This window comes from Solea senegalensis, linkage group LG18 (assembly GCF_019176455.1).
Source record: "Solea senegalensis isolate Sse05_10M linkage group LG18, IFAPA_SoseM_1, whole genome shotgun sequence".
Classification (NCBI taxonomy): domain Eukaryota; kingdom Metazoa; phylum Chordata; class Actinopteri; order Pleuronectiformes; family Soleidae; genus Solea; species Solea senegalensis.
Window position 1 is genome coordinate 7,659,649 of NC_058041.1, and position 16,168 is coordinate 7,675,816.

Below are 16,168 nucleotides of genomic sequence, written 5' to 3' on the forward strand. Positions count from 1 at the left end.
CAAAAAGTTTTTTCACTCCCTGCAGTGAGAGGCTTTGGCCTGGAGCATCCACTCAGTGGAGTGTGATTGAGACAGGCTGTTTCAGACAGACACGGGGAAATAATGCGGCGCACATTACTTTGATTTTCTGTGTTTATTACTGCACAAAGCGTACAGAAAGCAATTCAACAGATGATTGAAAAGGCATTCACTCCGAATGTCACAGAAATGACGTCACATTCTTTGTAATTACTCATTTCTACAGCACTATACTTGTGTGTTGGCAGTGTGAGTTATTCGGCACAGCAGGTCGAAACAGTTGTGTGGCTATCGACACAGTTCATTTTCCTACCTGACATCGATTGCAAATGTATAATTCTTCCAGGTAAAAAAATATGAAATAACACATTTCACTGTCAGCACTACACTAATAGTCTTTTGGACCATTTGATGAAGTAGTGGCCAGAAAAAGCTGCCTCTCTACGTCCTCTTACTGTACCTGCTGTCTTGTTGCCACCACTCCTATCTATGGCGTTTAAACTTTAATGGGAAGTCAAACCCTCAGTGCTCGGGTGTCACCGCCTCACTTGACGTGGTGTGACACGGGGGACAAGGGGGAAGAGGACAGCCTTTCAACATATAGAACCTTTACACAACCAAAATAATCAGCAGATAAATTCTGCTGCATTTAAAAAACAGCTTGCCCCGCAACAGAGGCTGTTTTAGATCGATACATGGAAGCATAACACTCACAGTCCTAAATATACATTTATCTTATTTACAGAACAGTATTTAACTTGTGTAAAAGATCAGCTTACATCCTCCCTCCCTGCTCCCCAATAATATGTATGAAATATTACTGCACAACCTGCAGTTAATTTTATTTGTAACAATCAGAGGCTGTTCTCCTCCGCAGGGTCCCACAAATGTCCTCTGTCTGCACAGCTCATAAATAACAGCAAAGCTGCTAATGTGCTAACAGGGCTGAACACAGCAGCTGTCCAGAATAAAGTCTTGTTTTTTTTGGGGGGGGGGCTGATCATTTGTTCAACTTAATCTTATTCATCCATTTAATCAGTGTAACTAGATTGTGGCAAAGATGATCTATGTAGAATATGGTATATACTGTATAGGTCAGGACAATATTTCATCTAAAATGCACACACATTTTGGCTTTAAGAAATATTGCGCCTCCAGCGTTTGAAAATGACACTAGGCCGTATTGATTAATTGTTCAGCATTAGGTGTGAATGTAAGAGTGAATAGTTGATTGTCTCTGTGTCTTGGCCCTGCGATGGCCTGGTGACCTGCCTTACGCCCTATGTCGGCCGGAATTGGCTCCAGCTCCATCGTCTACTAATGCTGATATCAGCCACATGCAGTTATTTTACATAATTTAAACTACTAAGCTGTTATTAAGACAAGAATGTAGTGCTCTTACTGTATAACAATTATTCTGCTACCAAAGCATACCAAGAAGTTTTGTATAGTATCAAATTTTACATTTTACTTAACAGAGTATCGTATCAGCTCATACCTAAGATTAACCAACCATTTATTTGCTGTCATCACCGTCTTCATATAATGCTGTTCCTGAGCATAGGTTGTAGAATATTGCATATAATTGGATGCAAAAAAAAAAACAGTTATTGCAGAGTTCTTCGATAGATTATCTTGTCTTTTGAAAAGGTCGATTTCAGAACGTCTGTATTGAAAAAAGCAGGAGGATATGGTGGTTCTGTGGACTAGTACCCGTCTTATCAGATCAAATCACACCACTCTCCCTGACTGACATGCTTCTGGCTTGACAAATACATTTTTTGCACAAGGTAGACTCTCTCGAAAGAGTAATTTCTAGCACAAACAGAGACCGAAAAAGTCAGTATGTGCTCACTGGCAGTCTGAAACAGATTGTAGCTTCAAGAATGTAACTCAAATAGTCATTAATTTTTATTTTAATATTGCATTTAATGTGTTTTTTACAGACATTGTAACATTGCCAGTGCCCCTGCTTCTGAATGAACAAGCTCTGCAGGAAAAAAAAAAAAAATCAATGTGTGCAATGAATTTCACACTCTTTGCACCACCCTTCTTTGTATCATTGCAGCAAACACACAGACAAGGTTCCTGCTGTGAACCTCCAGGTCCAAAGAGTCAAGGAACATGCTTTGATAACAGACAGATGGACAAGTCAAGTGGGATCCAGTTATTTCATCACACTCCTCCACCCAGGATTGAGTTTTACTCAGACCGAGTTGTATGTGTTGACAAGATGTCTTCTGTATTCGCTCCATGGACTCAACTTTAAAACAAAAATAGGTTTTTATGTGAGAATATTGGGCAAAGCAGCTGTGGGATAGGTTGGTTTAGTGGCACATTGAGATGTCACTGCTGATAACATGATGTCTCTGTAACAAGCCCTCGCACTACAGGGGGGGCACTTAGCCACCATCCTTGTTCTTCTTGAGCCTTCAATTTTAATTTGACTCTAAGTCCTTGGAGAGGAGAGGAGCTTTCGCTTGGTGCTGCCCACTAATAATACCAAAGAAAGATTGTTACCATGGTAATGAAAGGGAGTAATGCTGGATCGTAATGGCAGAGATCACAGGATAATAAATGAAAGTGAAAGAGAATTTAGCTGCAGACATATCATGTGTTTTTTCAAGCCATGCACTGGGTAATAACTCAACAAATGTGAGTATTTGCTTTTTTTTGTTTCATACTAAATTAATTGGCAGACTTATCTGTAGGCGAAAAAACAGGGATTTACTTATTCATCCTCTTTCAATAATGAAGCTCTTCAAAGTGAGGAGGAAAACAATAAGCCTCTCACTTAAAACAATATATTAAAAACAGTTCACTTCTCAGTGATTAAGCAAAGTGTTTATGGTGTTTATTCAGACTCCGTGTTATAGCTGGCGTTTTGATGGAGTGATCAGAGATGTAATGAATTATGTTGTATCGATGTTTGCAACACTGTTGCCTGTAATTTTCCAGCATTGATTAGTAGCAGTGATGGATGTTAAAGATTTAATTTAAAACAATTAATTGTTCAGCCATTATTCCAGAGCTTGAGGTTTTTCTAAGTAGGAGGCGGGCCTCCCCAAGGGCTTTCACTTTCAAAGGAGTTTCAGTTATGTCAGTGACTAAAGAAGTTCACATAGAACAACCTCCTAGATGTGTGTGATTTGGTTTAAAACCTTTAAGGAAATTTGACAGCATTTCCCGTGTCTTAGCACAAACCTTTCCATGTATTACGTCAGAAAGCAATTAACAATCGACCGTCTCTGTTCAAATGTGTTGAGTGTCTATAACTCAAGTCTTTGTTTTCTACTTTGTAGATTTGCTTCAGAATTGAACTACGGTTGAGTTGCGGTTGTGGCAAAGAGGTCCTGCGTCTTCCTTTTCAGGAATGACGGCTCCGTCAGTGAAACTGTTGGTTAAAAGCTACCACTCATGCAAAGAGGGGACTCATGTCTTTTGTAACGGTGGCCGTGTCTGTTGAGCTGATTCACTGCTTCAGCGTGTCATCGTAAATTGGCTTCAAGGTCTCCCTGTGAACATGACAGCTGCTTCGCCGAGGCGTTCACTCATTATTGATGTAGGACGACCCAGAGGCTGGAGGTTGTGATGACTGAGTGGGACGTTAGCATTTATCAGATGGCTGTTCACTGACTGTTCACCAATGGATTCCAGTATGGAATTGATCTCAGAGGGAAATCGCTGTAGGAATGAATTCTATAAAATCCACACATAAGTTAGCGTTTTTAATCGGTGAATATACAATCAAGATTGTACATGTTGCTTTTGCTGCAAACACGTGGCTAAATGAGTACTACTAAATTGTCGGCCTCCAAACATTCTTCATCCCTGTATCAGCACCTTAAATCTAATAGCTGTTGACCAGAGCATGTTTTGTGGTGGTAAATGGTGATAATTATGTGCCACAAATACTGTCAATCACAATGAATCTCTCACTCTCTTTTCATAAACTTTATTTATTGTGGATTCATGTCTGTGCCTGTTAAAAATATCCCAGCAGCTCATACTTAACACAAGAGAGTTTCTCTATTTTTGATGTCCTGCTTTTCTCCCATTGAGTCAACCTCAAAAAAACAAGCAAACAGGCAAAAGAAAAAAAGACAATCTGCAAATAATACAATATTATAGATCATTCAGTCATCTTTTAGTGACTACTCTTAAGGACTAGTGTTTAGCGACATTAAATTGATGATGTGTCTCTTTAAATCTTTATACACCAATTATTTTTGTAATATGTATTGTCAGGTTATTCCTGCACTACATCTTTGAGTCTCTGGGTCAGTTTCCCCACAGTCTGTGTGCCAAGGTAAATGACACATGTGATGACTCACAGCCAAGCTTATCCCATCCTCGCCTGTCTCATCATCACTCGTGGTAAACATCACAGGATGATTCCTGCAGGGTGCCACGCTGCTGACTGAAGCTGTGATGAACACAGACAATGGTAAAATGCCATTTTGTGTGGCAGTGTAAAGGCCAATTAGTTCCATGACTGTGGACAGGAAAGGTTGCAATGGATTCGCATCAGCTTTCTCCCGCTTTGAAGCTAAAATTAGATCTGATATTAATGCGTCTCTCACACACATAGATCATTAAACTGACATTTACAGCGTGAAGGTAAACAAAATAAATGCATTGGAATGTTACAAACAAGTCCTTCTGGTTTCGTTGTTACGTGTTACTTGACACTGACAATGTTTTTGTATTTTTCTTTTTGTAACGTTCTCATTTTTGATCACTTCTTTTATTAGACGCCGAGGAGCCAGCACACCTAACCTTTTAAGAGATTGGAAGATGGCACTCAGATTTAAAATTGTACGTCACGCCAAAATCACACCCATGACTAATAAGTGCACCATGTGCCTGGCACAGTGACCATGTGTACACACCCTAAATGCACTGTCACACATAAAAATACCAAATAGTGTGGGTACATCCTGCAAAGCTCTTTTTAGAGAGCAATAACTGTGAAAAAGTTTTATTTGTGAACATTTGTTTCCTTAAAAAATATAGTTTTTCAAACTGTTATTTTTTGCAGTTGAAGGAATGGAGTAACTTACTTTGGACTGAGGCGGATCCTTCTGTCGGTGTAGCTCCCTCAATGATTTGTAGCCAAGAAGAGCGACATATGCTCTCTAATAACATAGCAGGTGCTCTTCCCCCTGCATGTGGAGAAGCAGACTTAACCTACTACGGTGTGTTAGTGTTCTAAGTCTCCCTCCCCGAACTGTAATGGTTTCTTTTATGCCTCCACCCATCGGCATTAGAGTTATTTTGCAGGACAGTCACAGTTCTTTGAAGCCTCACCTCTGCTTTTGTCTCATGTTGTTCCAGTGTTCAACAAAGCACATGGGTGTGTGTGTATGTGTTCTTTAGGACCTTTTCTGGCATAAACTGACCTTGCCAGGACCAGTAGCCCTCATGGAGACCAAAAACATGGTTCTAATGAAGCAGAACCTAATTTTTTGAGGAAGTGGTTAAGGATAGGGATAGCGCTTTGGTTTGGCTGTCCAAATGAATGGAAGTCAATGAGAGTCCTTAAAAGGATAGCTCTGCAAACCTGTGTGTGTGTGTGTGTGTTTGTAGACAGATGAGGGACCAGGGTGTGCTGTGTGTTGCCCGAGGGCCTGTTCTCTAAAGGCATCTGGTGCCTGGTAGGAGAGCCTTACGATGCCTGATGAAATCACAGCTGACATTTGGAAAAGACGGCGCACACCCAGCACAGCAGATGCAGTGTGGCCACTTAATGATTATTCGTTTTCCAGTGCCAAATACACTGAATTCTTCTCACCGTTTTCCCCTCTTTCTTTGCTTCCTTCTGTTCCCCATCCAACCCTCTTCAGCAACATTTCTGTCTAATGATTACAAGTGCAAATGATGGTGTTAAACATGGATGTTTAACCCAAATCATGCTGGAAACTGTGAGCATGGTGAAAGGAGAGTATAATTCAGAGCGATATCATTGTTTTTGGCTTTTATTAAAATATTCAGTGTTGCCTGGTGCAGCACTGCCAAACAGGCTTGCATCCCGATCAGCAGTGATAACAGCGATGAATATTTCACTGATGCAGAATGTGGAATGTGGGTCGCAACGAGGAAGTGAGGCCTTGCGGGGAGCACCATAAATATCTCTCACTCTGATTTTAATGGTTAAGCTTTATTTGGGCTTTGCATCTGTGCAGCTCACAGAAACAGGTCCAAAGAAACCCAGAGGAGCCTAGAAAAGCCCAATCTGAAGGTCTTTTTATTCCATTAGGCATTGGGGGGAGGCGGGGGTTCCTTGGAATGAAAAAAAAGAAGAGTGAGTGAAGATGAAATTGAAAAAGATAAAGTGAAAATTGACAAAAATGTGTTCTACTGAGAGATACAAAGAGAGTGAGAGATGAAAAACCAATGGCGTCCTTTGACAGAGCTGCATGCTGAGAGCACATTTTAGTGAACCCAGGTGAAACCCTCTGCCTTACATGTACTTGTGACGGGACAGTGACAAAGGGACGTACATAAAATACACTCTAATCTTTGCAGTTCATTGTCAGGAAGGACGCCCTGGTACTACCTGATAGTCTCAAGGCATGTGGGCACCATAATCTTTACAGTTACAGTAGCTTTGTGTGACATTAACTGGGATAAGAACCTAAATCCACAACATCTGGGACAGTTTATAACATAACCTCCTCGCCTAATGGTGGTGTCACAGTGTTACTTCTGTTCCACGGGTAAGAAAGTGAAATAAAAAACTGCTTATAAAATTCAGCCATTGATCAAAATATAATAGTGTGTAATGCATTTTTTTATTCTATATTTGACTTGCAAGAGATGGGATCGGCATTGCTGCAGAGGCTGCCATAACATTCTGTTGGTTTATCCCAATAAGCAATAAGACATTTTAGAGCCATTTCAAGATATTTATATCTATAGAATAATTATTCTCATTCAATGTCACTTAAAGTGAGCGAATATGAAAGCAATATTTGACCTTTTGGCCATGTAGGGCAGACGAACAACACATATGATATATTATCATCTAAGCAAACAGTTTCTTATGTGCACACCCCCAAGACACATAGCAACATTACTGTGTGTGTCCGTCAGATGAGTTTACATCCAATACTCGCTCTCACTTAGCTTCACTTTGATTTTTACTAGCTCCCGGGGGAAATGCCGTATCTGACGAACACTGTTATCTGTTGTTCTGTGCTGGGCAGGCAGTGATATTGCTTATGCCAGCTTTAAAGGTGAAGTCCTTCCTGTGTGTGAATCCAGTTTTTTCTTTAATTATACCCATTGTTTTAAGTGGCAATAGCCATTTAATGTTTTTTTTAAATTAAAAGCAACCACACCTTGAGAGGAGCAGTTTTCATTCTTGCCTTTGTCCTTTTTGTAAAAAAGAATTATTTTGGTATCTGCGTCACATCTGCCACGTGTGTGGGTGTTATTTCATCCCCAGGGCAGATGATAAGTATCAAACTGCATCAAGGATGTTGGCGTGCCACTCTGTAGGTTGCCTGTTAAAATGGGCTGTGATACAGTGAAACTCTGCAGTATAATAACCTCCAGAATGACAGAAAAAATATGATGAAAATGATGAATGGCCTCTAAGTCAGGCTTCTGTGAGCATCCCATAGCATTAGTCGAGCAATCTCATAGACTGAAATACTTGCATCACACAGCATTTCATTATAAATACATCACACGAGCAGCAGTGTGTGTGTGTGTGTTCCTATATGTACACAGCGCTAAATGTGTGCATAGCTGTAACAGACGACCTGGTTTAGTGCTATGGGAGAGCAGTGGATTTCCCAAGCTGGCCATTATCTGGATGCACACGTGGACACAGAGCTGTGTGTGTGCTGCACATGTCTTTGCCATCAGATAGGATGTATGTAGTGTGTGTGTGTGCCTGTGTGTAGTAGTAGTAGTGTGCACAAGTGTATTCTTACCTTGTGAAGCGTGTGTCTGCAGTAAGAAGAACATGCCTTCAGATCTATTTTTGTATGTCACTGTGCAGCAACGCCATCACAAAACGAGAGAAATAAGCAGGTTACATTGAAAAGTTTATGATAATCTATCATTTTCACCTCTGATTCCCTGAAACTCTGTGTTGATTTACATCCAGCAATCCTTCTTGTCTTTAAATTTTCATGTCTTAGGCAGAGAAGGAAACTCGATCCAAGAAGCATATATAATGACTGACATGTGGCTTGTATCCCATATACAGTAGCCCCACTTTGAGAGATGTATTAGCAACAGAGCTTACATTCTCCATATCATATTATGATGTTTAAAAAGTCATAATTTTCCCACTGTATGACCAAAATTTGTATGGATGGAATTCTTTGGTTTTGTTTAATCTGTCATTTTTCTCTTCACTCACAAAAATTGGATTTAATTTATGACTAAATGTGATCAAGACAATCATCACATCTTGATTTTTTTAGAATCTGGAATCAGGGCAGATTTCTTTGGCATCTTCTGTCTTTATTGGGTAATTTGTTAAGTTGTTTATCGCCAATACATGTAATAAATAACTGATTTGTGTTTAAATGCATCTGTTTTAAACTGTTTCACTGTTCTGTTGTTTGAGAGTTGGATATTTTAGCAGGGAAATCATAGTTGGCTCATGGTTTCCAAGTGACATGATCTGTCAAACATCTTTTTTGCCCTGCTTTATTAGCTGAGCTCATCTGGCTAATACGTTATGATGGGAATAAGTAACTTCCCGATTGTAAAATCTGCCCTGCAGCACTTTACAGCTGCCTTCACTAACATAACAAGAATTTTCCAGTAAAATACAAGAAATAATGAGCCTGAAAAGTTTGAAAGGACTGTTTCTCTGTTGTGAAATTTGTGGCTCGTTAAAATGTCTTTGCTTTGTCTCAGGTCACATTTTCTTAACAGCCTTAGCAGAGCTCTGTCTGTACTTCGGTGCTGTTCACAGGAGTCTGACAGTCTGAGACGCGACACTGGTGTTGGTTGTAATGCCTGAATTCACACCTTCTGTCTCCTCCCTGCTGGGAGACTGCCACATGTTTGTGTTTGTTTGTTTGTGAACTCATAATTCATATGTCCATATGCTGTGTGTATGTGTCATAAATGACAGTTAGGTGGTGCTGTTGCGAGGAAGTCCTGATGATGCTGGTGCTTTCATCACTTGTTTTTATACCTTGCTGAAACTCAACCTAATAGCTTAGCTCCTGCTGTTCCCTAAACATTTTGCGTTAATATAGATCTGAATTGTAAAGAGTGTTCATAATGTTGTTTAATCTTTCCAAAGGTACTCAACTTTGAAGATTAAAAAAAAAATTGTTTTCTATCACAAAGTGGTAGAACGTTGTTTTAGAGGCTTTACATAATGTTTAATACTGTGGCTTAAGCAGCGTTCTGGTTCAGAAAAGCAGTTTCTGATTGCAAAATCTGGCTGTGCCTTGTTCCACATATGACTCACCGATAAAATATCTAATAAAGACACCAGTGCCTGTGCAAGGGTCACAAGTTTAGAGTTAGTTTTGATCCATGAAATTTGTCAGCACCAGTGAGAGGAAATTATCTCATGGTGTGAACATTTGTAAGAATCGGTGCCAGGACTGTGATACATAATGCTCCCACATGTGTCGGGGCTGGATCTTCACAAGTTAATTTCCTTGTAAAATGTCACACTCCAACAAGTGTGACAATGCAAAGGCTGAGTCTGTCACGTGAGCGGTGAAGCTCTGGCACTATGATGGAGGAAGAACAAGGTCAGTGGTATCCATGGTGACGGCGCAACCTCGCGTTTCTGGAGGCAGTGTTGGAGCCGTAATGGAGAAGTCCTTAAGAGTGGAGAGGCAGGAGAGAAGTAGAGAAATGATCCTGTGTGACTCCATCAGTCTTGCACTCTCACAGATCACTGTTATTGTTAGCCTTCAATGGGCCACTACAAACCCTCATGTCAGTTTGACAATGCATTGTCTCATCCCGCCCATCACCTGCTTGACTTACTTCACAATTTCAATGCCAACATGAATATAAAGGTGTGTTTGTTTGCAAAGAAAATTCTCACCCTTGGCGCCTTTAGCTCTCTGGGCATTTGTCTGTCTCTCTTTCCACCTCAGTACCCTTCTCACAGTTATTAGTCATTCTGGGTAATTGTTGAGCGTGATGAGAACTTGGCAGGTGTGAAACCTGTCTGTCCCAGTACTCCTGCGACGATGAGTCCAATGATCTGTGCTTTCCCCGGCTGCCAGGTTGCTGTGTGTTCCCTCCGCTGCACTGTCTGAGACGTTTATAGAGATGTAAAGAGGGAGGAGGGGGATGAAACGACAGTGTGTGAGACCCTTGTAGACCACGCAGTACATTTACATGTTAGAAAATATTTACTTATTGTGCCAGTCCTACTAAAACCAAACTTCCCCACTGGTGCTTGTATACTGGGACAAGTCCAATTAAATGTTGAAGACACAGTGTTTAGATTGCTTTATTATCACAGCAAATCTGTGATAAGGAACAAAGCTGATGTTTCACTTGTCTTTCGAAAAGCTCTCTGTTAGCATGTACAACCATTTAACAGCCGACATTAATTACCCAATAGGGTTTTATGTGTGGAGGTTTACATAATGTCCCCCAGCTTTTAAGTTCAAGTCGTGTTGTTGATGAAAAAGCTGCAGAAAGCACAGCCACATGCTTGTCCTACATTTCAACACGTTTCGGTGTCTCTTGGGTCAAGAAGCACCACCAGTTCTAGTTCAGGCCAGCTGTGTAAAGACATGGAAATAAATCCACAACACAGAGGGAAGACACTCTCTCTCTCTTGTCTTGTTTGTCTGTATGTGTGTGTGTGTGTGTGAGAGCTCTCTCCACCTCTGCTGTGTGCTGGGAGACAGGCTGCTCAGACTGGGTGACCCCCAGTGACAACAAGGTCAATGCTGGTTACTGCAGTCTAACATGAGCGTCAAGTTCATGTCTTTTCAGTTGTGCACTTGTATTTGTTACCTCTTTTTGTTGGCTTAAACACTAACCTCTGTCAGCACCAGTAGTCCACATAGAGACCCAAAAACCTGGTCCTTTTAGGCAGAACCTCATTTCTGAGGAACTGGTTATAAGTTTAGGGGCTAACATTTGAATTGTAGTTAGGTTAAGGTTAGGGTGAGGCAATAACTGGTTGTGGTTAAGGTGAGAAATAGTACTTATGCCGTCCAAATGAATGGAAGCCAATGCAGTGTCTTAAGAAGAATAGCTGTGCAAACCTGTTTGTGTATGTGTGTGTGTGTGCTCCAGCTGAGGTGAGGACTACAGACTCAAAAGGGCATCACACATTGTTTAGTTGTACAGCTGCTACAAGACATGTTTGTTGGTGACCAGCTGCACTCAAAACACAGAGGAGATATTCACTTGTACTGTATATTCTGTAATATGACTTCAGAATTTTCAGAATCTTCACAGTTGTGATTCAAGCTGATTGAACTGGATTTTTCTGTTATTGGTAAACTCGACGTTGAAGGCGGTACTTTTTTTTCTTTTTCTTTTTTGCATGTTATAGATAAAACAGATCAGTGATTTGAGATGATGATATATTGCTTTCACCCTGCCTGAGGGTAATATATTTAGCTGTGCTGAAATATTGATAAAAACACAAGCATTTAGAGTTTTGTATGATATGATCAGGTTGTTTCTTTGCACCCGAGTCCAGAAAATGAACTGAACAAGCAGCACTGGATGATTTGTAGAATGCTTTGTTGTGTCTCATCCCTCTAGCTACATACATACCTTACCTTATTGCCAGCAATACCTTATTGCTGGAGTTTGTTGCAGATGAATGAGACCTGGATAGAATACCTTGTAGACATTGGAGCAGATACATTTGCTACCAATGTCATTTTTCACCTTAGGTATGATTTAATCTGTGTTTCTCTACAGTCATAATTCTTTTAAAATGACAGCATGAGTAAGATGTCAAAAGTGTATCAGATAAAGGAAGCAAACCCAATATTTTTTATTTTTGTTATGCTGTCATTATATTTTTCATCATATAATTTGCTTAGTTGACTCATTTAGTTTCACAGCCTCCCTGTGGAGGTGTATCGGGCATGTGCATCTGGGAGGAGACCCAGAACTCGCTGGAGAGATTACGTCTCTCGGCTGGCTTGCCAACGCCTTGGGATCCTTCCAGAGGAGCTGGTGGAAGTGGCTGGGCAGAGAAGTATCTCTCCTGACACTTCAGCCCCTGTGACCCAGTCCAGGACAAGCGGAAAATGATGATGATGATGTTGACTCACTGAATTTCATTTTTCTGCAACCTAGTCTGGTAGTTTCCACTCATCTCCTTTAGAAATTCCCTGTTATTAGTCATACTTTGTCAATAAAGCCGCTGGCTTTATATGGTGCTTTATGGCAGGGCTGGAGTGTCGACTAAGGCTGTAGCTGCTTTCCTCTTTGTCACAGTTTCTGTTTGATATTTGTCTCTAAAAGGTGGCCTGTCAATGTCCACATGCTAGAATCCACATGAGAAAAGACCTCAGTCGAATTCATCTTATCACATTTTACTCACAGCAATATGTTTCATGTTTTAAATTCTGAATTCTAACTTCACGCAGGACTTTTTTCCTGTGATGTCAGGCTTGTGGAGCTGTACACAAAATGGAGATTGCAGGTACTTCAGGGCTGAAAAAAAAACACTGTTCACATAAGAACATGTCATGGTTTTACTTATAGTGTTGCCCAAGAAAAAGATTGATAATGAAAATAATGCAGTCAAAGTAAAATGTTTGTAATGAACTCACAGGTAGAGACCCAAAAGCAGACAGGAGGTCAGATGGTCAAAGTATCACTTCTCTATAATGAAGTAAGATTATTTATTAGTGGTGGTATTGTATCAATAATAAAGTAATAATAATGTCCTGTAAAAAAAGGACATTATATTTGATATCTGAATCAATTTATGTATTTTACTCTTTCAGCTCACCTATCTCTCCTTCTGTGCTACATTTGGGCGACAGCATTTAGTCCCAGGAGATAAAAAGTGAATCTTCGGAGGCGTGTAAGAAGTGCACGACCACCTGCTGTTGATGTTTGATTTTGCAAGGCTTTGCTCTGGTTTGTGGCCTGAAGAGAGACAGCGGAGGTAGTCCGGGTGAATCTGAAATGAGTCAGGCCGATTCATTGTGTTGGGCTGAGAAAAGCTGCAGGGATTTTGTGCTCCTTGAGAGAAATCGCAAACTCTCTGGGGAGCTGGAGCTGGACGCTCGAAACTTTTGGCTGTGAGCAGCATTTTGATGTGCTGTGCTATTTGGAGGGGAATTAGCCCCGGGCTGTGTTTTGTTATCTTGTGCTGCTATGTGTTATGTGTTTACTATGCAGCACTTTCACCACAATTCAGGTGGTCTTTTGTAAATACTACGAGGCTGAACACTATCATTTTGTCAGTGGAATGGAAGATTTATATTTAAATTTTACATTTAATTACTTATCACTTAGGTGATTTAAGTACACACCAGTGTGTACTTAAATTAAAATGCAACTCTGCATGGAACAATGTTACAAACTTATTAAAAATGACTCTGTTCAACCCATCAGTCCAAAACCCACAGATTCTTAATTTACGGTCATATATGACAGTATCTCCCAAACATTTTGTAGAGGGAACAACCTTTTTATACCTGACAGTTAATCGGACCCAGTTATGACAAGAGCAAATTTATGCAGACTATAACATTTGTACTATTTTACTGCCATTTCTAAAAGGTACAGAAATGTTACAGACTGTTGGTGCCCCCATTTACTGGTTGCAAAAATTGTAGGCTAATATAATTAGCCACGCTTAATCTCATATAATGTAATTAAAGATGGCTAATCTGTGCTCTATAGCTGTACATATTTCCTGTTTTATTTCTTGCTTTTTCTTTGTTGTGCTTATCATTTGTCCATCCCCTGTCCTTCTTTTCTCCTGTAACAAGTGTAATTTCCCAGCATTGGATCAATGAAGGAAGTCGAATTCAATCTAATCTAATCTGTGCTAATCTATTCTTAATACTTTATATGAGGCAAGGAAGTAATGTACAGGACATAAGCACATATGTCACAGTACATTTACACTGTGCATGAGTCAATGTACATCAATTATATTCCATCTCTGAATGTGAATTGAAAAGGATCTTGTTTTTTTCTTACTCCTCTCTTACTTTCACAGTCATTGGAGGGGGTGACCTTGAAGCCAAATGAAGATGTGTGTGTGTGTGTGTGTGTGTGAGAGAGAGAGTGAGTGTGAAGATAAAGATCTACTCTGTTCTCTCCCGACAAACGAAAGCTCGGTCAGCGGCGCCACACCTCAGGCTGCTCTTGCAGCGATGACTCCACTTTACGCCATTGCTTCATTCATCTACTCTCTTACATGTGATCCGTCCATATGCTCTGTCGCTGCAATGCCTGCTGCCACAGCAACCCCTAGCCTTCCTCCCCCAGTACAAGTTGGAGAGAAGCATGCTGGGTAATATGACTTAACCTGCGACAATTCTCCTGGGGGATTTTTTTCTGTCCTTGAACCATTTTTTTCTCTCACATCATCACATACCGATTCCCCAGCCAAAGATGGAATTAATCTCAGCCATTCATTATTTGTATTCTCAATCATGTCAGTGTTTATGTTCAAATCGAAAGACAAATAGAAAAACACCAGCCATAATCAAGGGCACAATTGTTGAATTACCTATTCAAAAATGCAGTTAGTAACCTAATCCAAGTAAGTACCACAATATTAAAGTAATGTAACTTGGTTACATTTGGATTACCACAATTCAAATGCAAATAAAGACAAGAGAAAATAAATATCTATAGATCACTTTTACCTCAGTGCATACAACAGAACAATGTGACCTTAGAAAATGAAGTGGGGAAACAAAAGTGTGTCCCCTGTTCAGTGTATTTTTAACTTTTACTCCCCAAGCCTGCACTTAGTCATCAAAAAAAGATAGGAATTTATACATGTCGCATGTCTGCGTTGTGCATTCATTTTGGAAATAAAATTCATGGCTTATTGTTTCAAGAAATGTATGATTCAATTTTGGTTTAAGGCAGAGCAGCAGAGTAACTATGGGTGCTACTGAATCACAACACTGTACATGTATCGTGATCCAGTGCAATCGTGAAGAGAACACATTGTCCCAGCCTTAAAGTGTATAGGATCCAAAATATGGTACGACTTGATGGTGTGAGTCAATCGGTATCACATGTCCACCGCCTCCATTAAGGCCACGGCTGTGACAATGGTCCTAATCTCCTGTCCTGTGCACCGCTGATCCCCCGGGTCTCTGATGAGATTCTTCACTCACCTCTGGGATTTGTTGTTCTATTAAAACGCGACCAACAGCGGTGAAGCTGCTCAATTCTCTGGCCAAGATTCATTCACAGAAAAAAAAAACACATCAAGTTTTTTTAAGCCGCTTAAGGTGACCGGGGAGAACACTAGAGTCTGCAAACATTGTTGCTATGGCGTTAGTTCATGGAGAGAAGCAAATCCGCTGAAGAGATGTTGGGGATCTTGTTAGTGTGCAGGTGTTTGTATTCCCACCTGTGCTGTTTTGTTTGATTCAGAATTGTTATTGTTCTGAATCGTTTTTTTTTATCTGACCATGTTTTCCATATAATCACCTCATTATCTCATGGTCTGGCATCGATAACCCCCAAAGGAAAGCGGTCTTAATATTAAGCTGTAAAATGGTACAGCAAGGTAACATCACAGTATAAATACTTTAAAACCCCAGATAGGTTAATAGAGCAGACATTTACCAACCTGTGCTGAAACAGAATATGTGCTCTTGTTGTATTATGCAGTTATTAAAAAATAGCGTTCATTTTACAGTCATTATTGTTTCACACAGATATTCACACACGTGAATATACCTTTTCAGATTGTGACCCAGTAATAAAGTGATCTTCAGATGTGCACAATAGGCATGATGTAGCCTTTACCTTTGCAACATAGTTTTTTTAACAGCTGTGACATAAGTTTGCAGCAGCAGGGTGCAACAATGCTGAAATATTAGACCTGAAAAGGTGTATTGTAGCAATTCCCCTATAAAAACTCAACCACCAAACAAGTACTATCCCATCTTTTTCATCATTTTTATGCCTGCAGAACATATGTTTTGTCCACCACAGTTATTATGTGGGTTAAGTT

At 40.2% G+C, this 16,168-nt stretch overlaps 1 protein-coding gene across 7 annotated transcripts in view; it reads left to right on the top strand.

Annotated features, from left to right (window-relative positions):
- Positions 1 to 16,168, top strand: part of LOC122759200 (rho GTPase-activating protein 44-like) — a 57,340-nt gene that overhangs the window by 10,207 nt on the left and 30,965 nt on the right. The gene's annotated exons all lie outside the window — the stretch shown is intronic.